This window comes from Cavia porcellus, unplaced genomic scaffold, assembly GCF_034190915.1.
Source record: "Cavia porcellus strain 051 isolate PalLab524CR breed Dunkin Hartley unplaced genomic scaffold, mCavPor4.1 scaffold_20, whole genome shotgun sequence".
NCBI classification, from domain to species: Eukaryota; Metazoa; Chordata; class Mammalia; order Rodentia; family Caviidae; genus Cavia; species Cavia porcellus.
The window spans coordinates 37,004,818-37,020,294 of record NW_026947503.1 but is presented as its reverse complement, the minus strand read 5'-3'; the positions used below and the strand labels follow the sequence as shown (position 1 = coordinate 37,020,294).

The following is a 15,477-nucleotide window of genomic DNA, read 5'->3' as shown; positions in this document are numbered from 1 at the left end:
CTGTATAAAAGTTTTTATCTTTTAAATGAAGAAACCAAAGGGCCACAAAACATGAAGTGGCAGATGAATGAGCTCTGTGGGTGAGAGAGGAGGCCTGGCATGGGCCTCTCCCTCCCTTCCACTTGTGCCCCAAGTCAGGCCAGAAGAGGGAGGTGGAGCTGTGCACCCGCCCCCCGCCGCCCCCCCCCCCCGCCCCGCAGTCCTCTGCTAGGTGTGTCTTCAGACTACTGGGGGAAAATTGAGTCATGCTCATGTCCATCTTAACCAGGGTCTATTATAAGGGTAATTTTTTCACTTATTCCTCAAACTTGCCACCAAGCTTAACTCGGACAGCTCTTTCCATGGCCAGTCAGCCGCACTGAGGGCCCAGGGTATCTTTGCCAGGCACCTGCTGCAGAGTGGGAGAAAGGGGTCTACTACCCACTAGAAGCATGAAGGCGAGCCAGCATCCAGCATATGCCATGAGGTCACTGGCCCCAAATTTAGGGGAAAAGACTTAAGTGTTTTTAAAATTAGTAGTTTAGCCATATTTTATTCTGGGATGTGCCATCTAAGGATGGGCCTTTGGACACACCCACCCGGCCAAGGAAGAGCAGACACAAAGGCCCCTTCATTCCTAGCCCTAGTCTGCAGAGCAGGAACAGTGCTGAGTGGGGTGAGGGATTTTAAAGCTACCTCTACCCACCTAGGACACTGCAGAAGCAAAATACTTTCTGCTCCACTTGCTGCCACTCATGGTGGCCTGGTTGAGCAGACAATGGTTCCAGAGACATCCAGCAGGATTAAGGCCTGAAGGTGATACAACATGGCCCCTGGAAACTTAAGGAGCCATACCTCACATTGCATTTTTTAATGGATTTATGTAAGTATCACAAATTTTATAGGTAGACATATGACTAAATCTGAGTTACACATGTGTTGATATCTAAGCTTTATGATTATTGTTTCAGCATGGATGTAGGCCATGAGAAAGACAAAAAACAGCCCCTACAAATCTTTATCCCCTCCATACAGACCCCTCTGTCTCAAAGCCTTACCCCCTCCATATGGACCCCATCATCTGAATTTGAAATTTGATATCACCGAAGTCTTTCTGTCCCAATCCTACTGCAAGTACCTGGGGTTACATTCAAGTCTTGGGCCATTCCTACATCTCTCTCCTAGAAAACCTATCTTAATATGATGCACATCAAAAGCCTTTAGTAAAACTCTGTAAAATAAAAATGCCTATTCTATACCCAGCCAGTTATATCAGAAAAGAACAATGAAAACAAAGACAAATGAATATCAAAATTGGTTTGTAGACAAAAGTTTTTGATTCTCCCCCACAAAAAAAGGTGCTTGAGTTATTCTGTCTTACAATGTTTATTTAGAAGGTGATTTCCCCTCTCTTAATTAAGGTTGCAGATTCTCTGAAAGAAACAGAAAGGGTAAAGCTTGACCAGAGTTTCCTGGAAACAACCCAAAATACCAGAACTCCTAGCTGCTGGTCTTAAAAACAAAAAAAAATTGTTGTTTCAGAGGAACATCTGCATACTCCAACCCAACCACATCTACATGCTCTGAAGCAACCAAAAAAGGAAACCCTCAGAAGACAGTGTGCGCAAGGCCAAGTTCAGAGTGGTGGGAGATTTGATTTGGAAACGTCTCCCTGGCAGCCACCATAGGAATGGTAAACTAACTACAAGGACTGAGCAGAACAGTGTGAATGTAGTTCAAGGTGCACTCAAGTGAATGGCAACTAGGACAGCACGACAGATCTCCATCAGGAAAGTGTGCCAAATTCACAACTCTGACATATTCAGCTTGCTTACCAGAACCCTCTACCAAATCCAGCTTTTACTGCACTGTTTTCTTCCCTTGCCTCCAAAAGGACAATATGCATTTCTACCTCCGGCCATTTATACATGCTTTTACTATTTTATGTCATTGGTAGTCATCTTTTAAAAAGTAACTGACTCATTACAGAGGATTTAGAGTCATTCACAGTAGCTCTCACATTAATGGTGACTGTTAATTTCATAGTAACTACATACAAAGTGTTAAAAATTTTACAAGCATGAGATAGAATTTTGTATGGGAGGGGCTACCTAGGGAACCATGTAGATAAAACAGGTACAATAAGCCAGGCATGGTGGTGCATGACTAAAATCTCACAGCACTGGAGGCTGATACAAATTTGGAGGATACAAATTTGAGTCCTGCCTGACCAATTTAGCAAGATCCTGTCCCAACATAAATAATAAAAAGGGCTGAGAAGTGCTCAGAGGTAGAATGTCCCTAGATTCAATCCCTAAAGCTGGAAAAAATGTACATAAAACAAATAGGTACACACAAGTAAAGTCATTAAGTATATAAAACTAGAAATAAATATGGAAAGAATGCTGTAGAAAAACAAGACATGCTAGTTATCAGATAAAAGAAAGTATTTTAAAATGACTGACTTACATGAGAAATTTTTAAATACTTCAAACCAGTTCACAATGAAAAAAATAACAAAACTTGTTGAGCAATTATAAAATAGAAAAATCTATAGGTTTACATACTTACATTAGAAAAGAAAAGCGTCTGGGGATTTAGCTCAGCAGCATAAGCACCTGCCTTGCAAGCAGGCAGTCATGAGTTCGATCCCTGGTACCGATAAAAAGGAAAGAGACAAAAAAAAAAAAAAAAAAAAAGAAGAAGAAGAAGAAAAGAAAAGAAAAAATCATTTTAAAATTAGTAGTTTAGCCAGGCATGGTGGTGTATGTGAGCAATCCCAGCACTTGAAAAGCTGAAACCTAAAGATTGCTCTCTGAGAGTTTGAAGCCAGTCTGTGCTACATGAGTTCAAGACCAGCCTGAACTACATAAAAAAGACCCTGTCTCAAAAAATGGAAAAAAATTAGTGCTCTAAGCTTTTAATTTAAGTAATTAGAAAAGAAAGAACAAATTAAATTGTAGTAGGTAGAAAAAAGAAATATAAATAAATATAAATAGTGAAATACAATGAGATAGAATAAACAACAGAAAAAATTAATGTAATAAAAAATGAACCTTTTGGGGGACCAACGATATAGCTCAGTGGACAGCACCTGCTTGGTAAACACAAGGTCCTAAGTTCAATTCCTGGTACACACAAAAAAAATTTTTTTTTTGCCTTTTGAAAAGTGTAATGAAAATAAGTTAGGTTGGCCAAATATAAGACAGAGGAAGAGAGAAAATTAGCAATATCAGGGCAAGGGATATAACTCAGCAGTATAAGCACCTGCCTAGCAAGTGCAAGGTCCTGAGTTTGATACCTGGTACAAAAAGAAGAGAAAAAGAAAAGAAAAGAAAAAAAAAAAAAAAACAGTGAACTTGTAAATTGAAAAAAAAAATTGCTGGCATCAGAATGAAAGAAGAAACACCAACACAGATTTTTAATCAATAAGTCAGATCTACAGATGTTAAAAACATAAGGGAATGTAATGAACTATGATGAAATGTCTTTGAAAGATAGAATAAAACATATATCTGAGTAGTCCTACATCTTTAAGGAAGCTGAATCCATAACTCAAAGACTCCGTACAATGAAGCCAAGTGTCATGAAGCACTCCTGTAATTCCAGCACTCGGGGAGGCTGAGGCAGGAGGATTGCTGCAAGTTCAAGACCAACCTGGGCTACAAAGTGAGCTCCAGGTCACCTGAACTGCATAGCGAGACCCTGTCTTAAAAAGACAAAAAAAAAAAAAAAGACTTCTTACAATGAAAACATAAAACCCAAGAGAATTTATTGTGGAATTCTATCAAATATTTAAGATGATAAATACCATCAAAGTCTCTCAGAAAATAGAAAAATCAAAAATACTTCTCATTTTATGAATCTAAACCTGATTTTATAAATCATAATCCTCTTATCAAAACAATTAAAGGCACATTACAGGAAAATATCTTTCATGAGCAGAGATGTAAAAATATTTTCCAAAATATTAACAAGGACTATATAAAAGTATAGTATATCATAGCCAGGCAAGGTGGTACATGTGAGTTTGCTGCCAGCCTGGACTACACAGCAAGACTCTGTCTCAAAAACAAAACAAAAGAAGCCAAACTTTTGAAAACAGCATAATACTTACATAGAAAATCTTAACGAGCTGATAAAAAAATTACTGTCACTAAGTAAGTGTGATACGATTGCAGGACATAGGAACATATACCAAAAGAGCTGGACTTTTAGATGATTAACAAAAAAGAAAAGGAAAGCTTTCAAACATCATTTACAATGGCATAAAAATGATGAACTATTTTAGAATAAATACTTCAGAAGTTGTATAAAGTGTATTGACTGAAATTAGAAAAATATTGTTGGAAGCAATGAAAGAAGACATTAGTAAAGGTTAGCATATTCCATGTTTGTGAATTAAAAGAGTGAACTGTTAATGTATCGGCATTCTCTTTTTTAAATTAGATTTATTGGTACATTTTGGGTGCCAATCATATTCATTTTGGATAACAATCTTCTTTATGATAGAGAATTTGTATCTGTACATGATGTAACATTTCCCCCTCACCCCCAACCCTCTCTTCAACCCTTCCTCACTGCCTATTTACAAAGCTTTGTTTCCATATTTTCTTTCTTTTCTCATTTTTACTTTTCCCTTCTTTCCTTTCATAACAGCATTCTCCACATTGATCTATACACTCAGCACAACCCCCATCAAATCTCAAAAGTCTCTGTTGTAGATAAGTGCAAGTTAACCTAAAATGTACGAAGAATTACAAAGGACTAGAATAGGTCAAAATGTCAGGCATAGTGGCACATGCCTGTAATCCCAGTACTCAGGAGGATGAGGCAAGAGGAGCTACAAAGTGAGCTCAAGGCCAGCCTGAACTGCATAGTGAGACTATCAAATAAATAAATAAATAAAAACAATTAAAAAATAATAGAAAGGACCAAAAGAGAAAAACAAAGATGGAGGATTTATACCACCTGCTTTGAAATATTTCCATGAAGTTATGGTCGCTGGAACAATATGGTACTGATCTGAGGATAAACAAGACGACCAACGGAACAGAACAGAATCCAGAAATAGACTCATTTGTGTATGATCAACTGACCTTCAATGAAGGTGCCAAAGCTATGCAGTGGGGAAATGGTCCTGAAAAATGGTTCTGAAAAAATGGTCCTGCGTTTACATAGTTTTCAAACTATGCCAGAAAATTTAATTTGAGATAAATCATAGACTCAAATGTAAAGCTAAAATATAAAGTTTTTAGAAAAAAACATAGGCAGATATCTTTGCAAACTTGAAGTTAGCCATGCTAACATCAACATCATGATAGGGCCTGAGGTGAGTAGATTCTTACAGAATATTATCATTGTGGGGGAAATTCAACACGTTATTCAACAGTATGGAAATAATGTCCTACCAGCTCACAGACCTGGGCCCGCTTAGGTCTACCATGTGGACCAAGTGCTTCTTAAGACGCCTGCAGACCGGTTAAGACCAAAATGGAGGAGCCCTTTCCCCATCATTTTAGCCACTCTAACCACTGTAAAATTGACAGGAAAAAACAAATACGATTTTTCTTTTTAAATTCACTCTCTAGGATCACCTCACTAGGATCAAACTAGCTCCAACTAAACCACCTGAAACAAGCAACCAGCAGAAAAAAAATATTCTTATGAGCATGTTGAGGACCTGTAGTACCTATTCAGAAGGAAATGCAAGAACCCAACCACAGATAAGTCATTCTCTAATGAGTAAGAATAATGATTGTAATTCTAAAAGCTTGGATACATTCTTAACTGCTTTAATTGACTGTAATTTACCTTGATCTATTAGAAGCTTTGGGACTTTCTGTTATAAGGAGACTTTATCAGACAACACCAAGACTATCGTAGAGCAATGACCATTGAGTTACACCAACATAAAAATAGGTTTTGGGCTTCTATTTTGCATTCGTATTTGGTTATTTTCCTGCCTACTCCGGTTTACTCTCTGGTGCTACAAATAATTTCCTTGCTGCATCAAAATCCTAGAATGTTTATGAAAATCCCAGATACTTGCCTTGACTTGCTCTATAATGTTATTTATGATTAGTATTCAACCCACTGTCAATCTCAGACTTTTTCCTGACCTCAGTCTACACAAATGCCTCACATTCTTTGTAAAATTCACCAGTAGATCCCTAGCACAAAATCGCTGGTTATGCCTACTTCTTCGTCCCAAATGGGCTACCCAGGCATATCCTGTAGACCCTTCTGACTAGACTCTCAAGACATCTACATCCTCATTACCTGTCATGTTCTACTACTTCCACCAGTTCTCTGTACAAATCTATACAGCCAAATTTTTTCTTTTCTTTTTTTTTTTTTTTTTTGTCTTTTTCCTTTTTATCGGTACCGGGGATCGAACTCATGACTGCCTGCTTGCAAGGCAGGCACTTATGCCGCTGAGCTAAATCCCCAGCCCCTTATACAGCCAAATTTAAACCACTTAGGATGACTATATTCCTGGTCCAATATTTTCAGGAGACTTCTTTGTTGTTCAGTCTGCAATCTGTAGAGAGACCATAGATCGCCCTCAGTACTCTCAGGCTCTGGGCAATGTCACTCACTGTAACTCTACCTATACCTTAGACCACAAGGCTACAGTCTACCATCAATACCACCACAATCTTTTCCCTAAACCAATCTCTGCCTTTCTCAGTTCACCAAACCCACCCAACACACAAGATAAAAATTCTGGCTTCTATCAGGGAAGACCTCCCCTTCTCAAATCCCTAATCTCACCTCTAGCTTGCTGATTTTTGCTCTGTTTATGGACAGTTTTTCATCAGTTCAGAGGCACTGCCTCTATAAGAAAACCAAACCCAAATGTATCTCAGCCACAACCTTCCTCTTTTCAACCATTAACAAAAAAGGCATTTGCAACTTGATGTTTCTTCAGGAAGGCCCCCAGCACTTACACAACATCCCCTTTTCTAGCTTGATTCGGTACTTGTTACCCCAGGAGTGTTCTTTGAGGAAGTAAAGCCTTCCTATGCCTTTCTTCCAAATGGACAGGTGTTTGTCCCATAGCTTATCTAGGCTCTGATACACAAACTGCTCCCAATGAACAACTTTTTCCAAATTCTCTTTCCACCTCCAATCGACCAAAAAGAGAAATGACTCCAATTCCAATTCTTGGTGGTTTGGGGAATCACCATGGAAGTAGCAACAGGACCTAAAATATGAGGTAACCAAGGCAATAGCCAGAAACAAACAAACACCCAGCTTGGAGCCTGCTAGAAGGGGGACTAGATCTGCCTTCTGAGTTAGCCATTAGCCTAGGTCCAGGATGCCCAGGTCTAAATACAGTAGGAAAAGGCAACCAGGTAACTTAGCTTAGACACAGCAAATCCCCAAGCATGCACTCGGTGGTCTTCTGCAACCCTTAGCTGACTTCAATCCTAATTACCATGCCACTGACTATGCAGATCTGATTTCCCCCATGGGTTTCGAACTATAATGGTTTCCACAAGGACCACAATAGGTTAAAACTCCAAAGAGAGGGGCCAAGTCAAACTGTTCATACTTCAGATTGAACTGCCCTCAATTCCACCCCAAACTGTAAGGTTCAAAAGTCTCAGCACCAAGTCCCCTCAAAGCCAGGAGCTCTTCTCACTGGCCTGTTTCCTCTGGAGTATATTTTGTCTTTCCTCTTTCACATAAATCATTAATCCTGCTGCTACTCTTGGATGTGCTGCTCAGTTCTTCTTTTAGGATATCAAGAATCTGGACAATCTGGTAATAGCAAGATGAATTCACAGTAAAAGAAATAAGAAGAGGGCCAGGTATGGTGGCACATGCCTGTATTGCCAGCACTCAGAAAGCTGAGGCAGGAGGATCTCTGTGAGTTTGAGGCCAGCCTGAACTGTTTAGTGAGACCCTGTCTCAAAAAGATAAAAGATTCTTTAAAAGAAAAAGAAAAAACAGGAAGGAAGGAAGGAAGGAAGGAAGGAAGGAAGGAAGGAAGGAAGGAAGAAAAAAAAGAAAGGAATAAGACTCAAGGGAGAAATTAGGAGCTTAGTGGGAAGGGCCAGGATGGAGCTTTCTAGGATGACAGAAATGCACACATCCATGTGACCCATATCCTATAAACATATCTCTGTAGAGGTGCGGGCATGGGAGCTATCTGCCTGTATGCAGTTTCTGAAAATATTGTGCTGGGGATTTAGCTCCACAGCTCAAGTGCTTGCCTAGTAAGCATGAGGTTGTGAGTTGCATTCCTGGTACAAAAAAAAAAAAAAAAAAAAAAAAAAAAAAAAAATATATATATATATATATATATATATATTTCTTATGTGCATTATATCTCAAAAAATTAAAGGATGAGAAAAATTTAGCATTCAGAGGATTAATGGGAGGACAACAGTCATCAGAAAGAACAAAGGAAATTAAGCGCTGGATATGTCTGGCCTCGGAGTCCTGGCTAAGGCAGGGAGAAGAAAGAAGGAGAAAGGAGAAAGCAGAGGAGTGATCTAGGGAAGGTGGAAGGCAAGAGCCAGGTTGAGACCATTAAGTGACCATCTGAGGACAGAACCAACTATCTAGCACATTCCCCCCAAGACCCAGAACACAAGGCTTAGTAATGTGCAAAGTGTAAAAGAGACAAATGGCATTCACATTTTAAGATATTCTGTTCTGACCTGTTTTGTTATGCCCTCTTTTATCTTAATCTTCTTTTAAAATAAAAAAAAAATCATAGATATTTGATTACCACTCAACCATGAAGCCACCTCAGTTTGAAGACAGAAAACTGGCCAGAACCAGTAAGAGGGCACATATGAGCCCCCCACAGCAGAAGTGTAGGCCAAGGAACAACATAGAGAATGTAAGCTCAGTGGTAGAACACTCCTCTACAAGCAGAAGACCCTGGATTCAGCTCCTAGCACTGTCCCCTGGAAAGAATTGTGGACATCCAGCCTGGGAAGGGGAATTTAAAGGGGCGGTGTAATGAGTTGCAGTGTGGAGGGTAACACTGCTGCCCAGCTCTAGGTCCCAGGAGGGTTTTTTCACAGCTATTGAGGCACACTTATTGCACACCTTCTTCCTTCCCAGCCCAAGTACCATGTTGCAGGGGCCTTCAGAGCTTGCTTCTTGTTTCTCTGTTCCTTTCCCACGTCTTCTATCCCTGTGAGTTTGGGCAGAAGAAAGAGAGCAGGGGAAAAGCAAACAGCGCTTGAAGCCTTAAAGCTCGCTGTAAGTCTACTGATGCTGCCACTGAACATCCTCACGTTTGCTTCTATGCTGCATTTCAAACCCAAATCATGATGTCTACTACACACAGGTTCTCCAGGTATGGGCTCCAAGAACCACCTGAGCTAGCCTCACCCAGCTAGCTCGTTAGATATGTAAATTCCATGATCCCATCCCAGACCTGCCAATTCTAAACCAGAGTAAGGCAAGGGAATCCCTACTGTTTTATATTCTTCCTACGCGAATGCAATGCAGTTTGAGAACTGCTACCACAGAAACTATAAAAACTGTAAGATTTATCACAGTTCCTGCGTGGAGAAACCTACCAGGAAGAAAACTAGCGAATGGGGAGAGGACAGAATGACATTAGAAAAGTGTAAAGAAGGAGCCAGATAAGACTCTCTGTGGTTTGCATTTCATTTTAAAACCTCTAATTTTGAGTAAAACATGTAAATTGGCATTGATATGTTCTGGAAGTCCAGAAAGCCCTAGTGAACTAGGGAAAAGGCCATTTATTTTGCATTGCAAAGGCAGCATTTGAGGCCTGACTTACAGGACATAAGTTCGTTTTACTTTGCATTAAAGGGCCACAACGTGGCCCATACACAGAGTGAGATGGAGTTATTTCCATGTTTTATGAGTAGAGAAAATGAAACACAAGGAAGGAAATTCTCTTTATCACTACCTCCAGCCACACTAAGGAACATTTTAAATGTCAATCAACAATATTATCCAAATTTCTCAGTTATTTATTAAAAGCTAAGACAACGTAGGCTTGAGGTAAAGACCAAGGACTTTGTTTTATCTCCCTATGCCTTCAATCTTAATATTTTCTTTCTTTCCAGTACTGAGAATTAAACCCACGAACTTCACACTGAGCTACATCTCCAACCCTTTTTAACTGTGTTCTTTTTTTTGAGAGTCTCGCTAAGTCATTGAGTTACCCAGGCTGGGCTCAAACTTTTGTTCTTCCTGCCTCAATCTCCCAGAAAGCCATGCATAGTCATCATATCTGGCTCATTTTAATCTTTTTTTCCTATTTATTACCCAAAGAATCAAAACCAAACATCAAACTGCAAATATAGAAGAGTTATTCATTAACATTAATAACTATATCTGATACACATTGAGTACTGGCTGTGTGCAAAATAGCATACCAACTGTTTTACATCTTGTTTAATCTCAAGTGTTATAATACAGATATCATTATTATTATCTTCATTGTATAGGACAACACACTGAGATTCAAAATCTGTTGTCAGTTGTACTGAGGATTGAACTGAGTATTCTCACTAATGCTCATTTGCACTCCTATCCCCTTTTTAAATTTTGGGGTAGAATCTTGCTATATTACTAAATTGCTCAGACTAAGTTCAAACTTGTGATCCTCCTGCATCAGCTTCTTAAGAGTGCTGGGATTACAGGCATCTGAGTTTGAAATCTGTACCCTTAAACTTGTCAGCCACATAACTGCTCTGATTTGAGCACAAGACCCTGTCTAACGTTTTGTCACTACAATAGTGAAATAAACATAGCCTGTTACTAATCAGAAATATGTGTAGTTGCCAGGTGGGATGGCACACACCTGTGATCCCAGAATTTGGGTGGCTGAAGCAAAAAGATCACAGCGAGTTCAAGGCCAGCCTGAGCTGCATAGTGAGACTCTGTCTCAAAAACACCAAAAAACAAATAAGCAAATACACCAATATGGTCACTGGGAAGCAGCTGAAGAAGTGTCAGAGAAATCTCAGCAAAGTAGATGAAAACTGCTGCCAGTGTCTTCAACTATGTTCTCCTCGGCCCAAGGTCAAAGACACTATAACAGTTGTGTCCTTCAATTTTCTCTAAAACAACAGTAGTGGGTTTGAGAAGGCAAGAATGAAATCCCACCGTGGTCCCTGCTCCAGCATTCCACACTCTGCCTCCCCACCTCCTACAACCCTAACCACCCCCGCTTTGTCAAGGCTAGATCCTCACATCTAAATGTCCCTCCTCTCATGTCAGCAGGGCAATAAAAAAAGCAGTGCCACTGGATTGCAAATGAGTGAAACTAGAATCCATCCGAGAAACTAACTCTGCCATGTAAGAACACAGTAAGAAGAAGAAAAAACAAGGGTTGGAACAATACACATCAAAATGTTACAAATGCCAGTGTGAGGGGGGTGCGTGCCTATAAATCAGGAGACTGAGACAGAAGGATGGCCTCAAGTTCACGGCCAGCCTGAACTACATAATAGGGCCCCATCTCAACCAAACAAAACAAAATGTTGAAAGTAATTCTCCTCATAGCGCTTTTCAGTATTTTCCAAATTTCCAGCAATATATGGACATTATTTTTACAGTCTGAAGCTTTTCTCTCTGCATCCATCCCTTAATGACAAATCAAACCTTCATGCATATTGCACATCTGTTCCCAAGCCACAAAACAACAATAGAAAATAGGGACCCAGTGAAGAAACTGAGGCCTTGTAGGAGTTTCCGTAATGTAAAAAGCAGATATGACTAGGTGGACAAAGGCTGGAAAACAGACAAAACAGAGCAGAAGGCATATAAACCCACCCCACAGAATCCCAGAACCTTAGTCACAAGCTCCTAGTCAGCAGGGGCTGGGAGTGGAGCAGCCCTGGGGAACTCCGAAGGGTGCTTAGAGGACACTGGGATCCCAGCCAGCGCCTGCCCACACTGGGCGGAAGCAGAGCTGTGGCTTCTGACATTTCTGCCAAGGCAGCAGCTAGTGAGGACCACACCCTGCAGCAGCCTCCTCAAGCGCGCATGGGGACGAGGGCAGCAAGGAGCACACCTAGCAGCCTTCAAAGCGAACATTCAAAGAAAATGCCTCCAAATGCCTCCTCCTGCCCCACCTTCTTTCTCAATTCAAAAGGCAAAAGTATTAGAAATTGCTAATACAATTTTCAACTTCAAAAAATCAGACTGTCAAGTACAAAAAGAAAAAAATGACTTGGCTTTCCTTTATATCTCAACAATAGCCACTTAAAAGTACAATTAAAAATACAAAGATCCTATACACAATGCTGACAAAATCTACACAATTCCTATGAAGAATAAGTCTTTTTGAAACAAAATTACAAAATATTATGAGAGCACACAGATCAAGATTTCAGTATATTCTAAAAATAAACCTGGTCCAAAATGGAAACATCCACTTTTGGAAAGGCTCTATTCTACCCAAATACATCTAGAACCTTAAGATAAATTTAATCAAATTAAAAACATTAGTGAGATTTCTTTCTAAATTTAAATTTATCATAATGTCTCTAAGGAAAGTAGATAAATAAAATTAATCCCTAAAGTGTTGAAAACATAAATAATAAGTGAAGACTTCCTCTATCATTTAAAAAAAACTATTAAGGAGCTGGGCATGGTGGCTCACACCTGTAATCCCAGCACTTGGGAGGCTGAGGCAGGAGGATCATTAAGAGTTCGAGACCAACATGGGCTACAAAGCGAGCTCCAGGCCAGCCAGAACTGCATAGTGAGAATCTGTCTCAACAAAACAAAACAAAACAAAACAAACAAAAAACTATTAAGGTACCAAAAGTGTTAGTGGATCCAAGTCCAGCTACTCATAGTCTAATTAAGTCAAGAGAAAAGTTATTGAGGCAAGAGAAGCAAAGGAGGACTCTCATCCCAAATCTGTCTTCCAGCAGGGTTTAGAAGGGGTTTACACAGGTGTTGTCCCTGTGGACTAGAGGGGGTAGCACCACTATACACACACACACATACACATACACACACAAAGTCCACACCCTGATCCCCACAACCCCTCACTACGTTTCCATATTTCACAAAAAGAACTTTGAAGATGTGGTTAAGATCTTGAAATGTTGATTCTAGATAATCCAGGTGGGCTCAGTATAATCACAAGGATTCTTATAAGAAGAAGCCAGGAAGGCAATGCATGTAGCTTAAGTGGTAGAGGACTTGCCTAGCACGCCCGAGGCCCTGGATTTCATTCCCAGCACTGGAGGGGTGGAGGGGAGTCAGATTAAGAGATGTAAAGACAGATGAAGAAGAGAGAAAAGATAGATTTGAAGATGGTACTCTGCTGGCTTGAAAATGCAGGAAGGTGCTGCAGGCTAATGAATACACACTGCCTCTAGAGTCCAGAAAAGGATTCTCCCCTAAAAGCCCCAGAAAAAAAACAATCTTGTGGACACCTTGACTCTAGCCAACTTAATCCCATTTTGGACTTCTGACTTCCAGAACTGTAAGAAAGTACACTTCAGTTTTTTTTAAACCACTTTGTGGTGATTTGTTACAGCTGCAACAGGTTACTAACTACAACTACTTTAACCAAAGGATCAGTATTGATGTTATTTCCTGATTTTTTGCCATAGTATTTTCATTATGCAAGAAAATATCCTTAATATTTAGAAAATACACACTGAAGTGTTTGTAGGTAAAGGAAAATTGTGCTTACACTTTCACTTCTAAATGACTCAGAAAAAAAGTATATGTGTCACTAGGTGTGGTATATGCTTGCAGTACCAGCTACACAAAAGACTGAGGGTTGGTTGGACCCAGTTCAAAACCAGCCTTGCCAACACAACAAGAATCTGTTTTTTAAAAAGTCTTGGGTATACAGCTCAATGGTAAAGCACTCACCTACCTACCATCTCAAAGGCCCTGGATTCAATCACCAACACAGCAGGTGAAAAAGAAGTGAGGGGTGGGGAATGTGTGTAGAAAAAACAAAAGTAGGGAAGGAAAAAAAAATGTTCCCATCTGAGGACTGGAAATGATGAAACAACATATAAGAATTTTTTGTAATATTTTTGCAACTTTTTGGTAAATCTAAAGTTTTTAAACTAAAAGATTAAAATTCAGCATAACAAAAGATACCTTAAACAAAATTAAAAAATAAACAACAAATTGGAAAAAGTATAATGATGAATGATACTGAAATGTTCTATCACTAAATTACATACTCAGGCCACTTACTTTTTTTATTTGTTGTTGATACAAGGTATCATTAAATTTCTTGGTCTGTACTTCAATTTATGATTGATTGCTCTTCTAAAGGCTCCTCAGTAGGTTGGATTACAGACATCTGAGATGCATTCTAAGTTAATGTTTCTTAAAATTTTAAGGAACTCCTTGTAGTTCCATGCAAAGGCCTTGAGTTTAATCCCCAGTACTAGGGAGAAAAAAAAGACTACAGGTCTGGAGGATTGGAGGGTGCACCTGAGAGAAGTGTGAGCATCCCCTTCCCAGGGTAAAATCCGAAGTCTCTGAGTTCTCCTTCTGGTTCCAGGGATTCCCTGGAGGATCCCCAGACATGCCCAACATACTGATCAGGACAGGAGGGGCAAGCAGGTAGTGAGAAACAGGTATGCTCAAAACTGGAACTAAGTTCCGCATGTGAGACCAGGCAGCAAACCTCAGCAGTCCAGACATCAAGCCAAGAAAGCAAGCCAGAACAAATCACAAATGCGCTGCCGCTACTGTCAAAAGCAAATACAGAACCAGAAGCCAGGAACCCAAAGGAAGTCAAATCTAGAGCAAAGTCCACAGGTGCCAAACCAGTAGCACATGGGTATTCCTTCTCACTCTACCTTTAAGGTCTGAGCCCTGGCCATAAACATTCCAAACGGCTTCTGATGTCATATCCCAATCACAATACAATTCCATGTCATATGTCTACTACAGTACAATTTTGAAGGCCTTTAATTTCTGCCAACTACCCTTCTGGTTGAACTAGATAAGCAAAGGTAAATAAAGCTAAAGTCAAAATAAGATAACTGAGACTTTTCCTGCAGAAGTAATGTCTGGGGTGCACTGCATACCAATTAACTTGGAAACCTCACCTTATTGTTTATGCTGAGAAATTGCAGGTTACAAGAAAACATTTTGTGTGAATTTTTAAAAAATGTTTTCTAAGGTAAAGCCTGGTGTCTATATCCTTATTCCTGCTCAATTTCTTCTAATTTACCCTTCTCCATTCCTGAAACCTCAACCCAAAATTACAAGAATCCTCAAAAGAATCCTCTCTAGACTTGGACTTTCACAGAAGAAAAAGAAAGGAGGAGAAATAGAAACAGAGGTCTATGTTAAAGCTTGACCAAAGTATACTTTTTTTGACCAAAGTATACTCTTATTATGAGCAAAAATATATTCCCACAAAAGGTTACCCTACCAGGTGTAACACTCTCCAAATGTGCAGGTCAGACTAACTTTGGATCTGAGAAGTAACACCAAGTCATCTACTGTTTATTCCAGGAAACTTGCATCCTTTTTGTCTATTGGTTTTCC

The 15,477-nt window shown here is 39.7% G+C and overlaps 1 protein-coding gene across 1 annotated transcript in view; it reads right to left on the bottom strand.

The window, feature by feature from the left end:
- Positions 1-15,477, bottom strand: part of Pstpip2 (proline-serine-threonine phosphatase interacting protein 2) — an 89,431-nt gene that overhangs the window by 53,090 nt on the left and 20,864 nt on the right. The gene's annotated exons all lie outside the window — the stretch shown is intronic.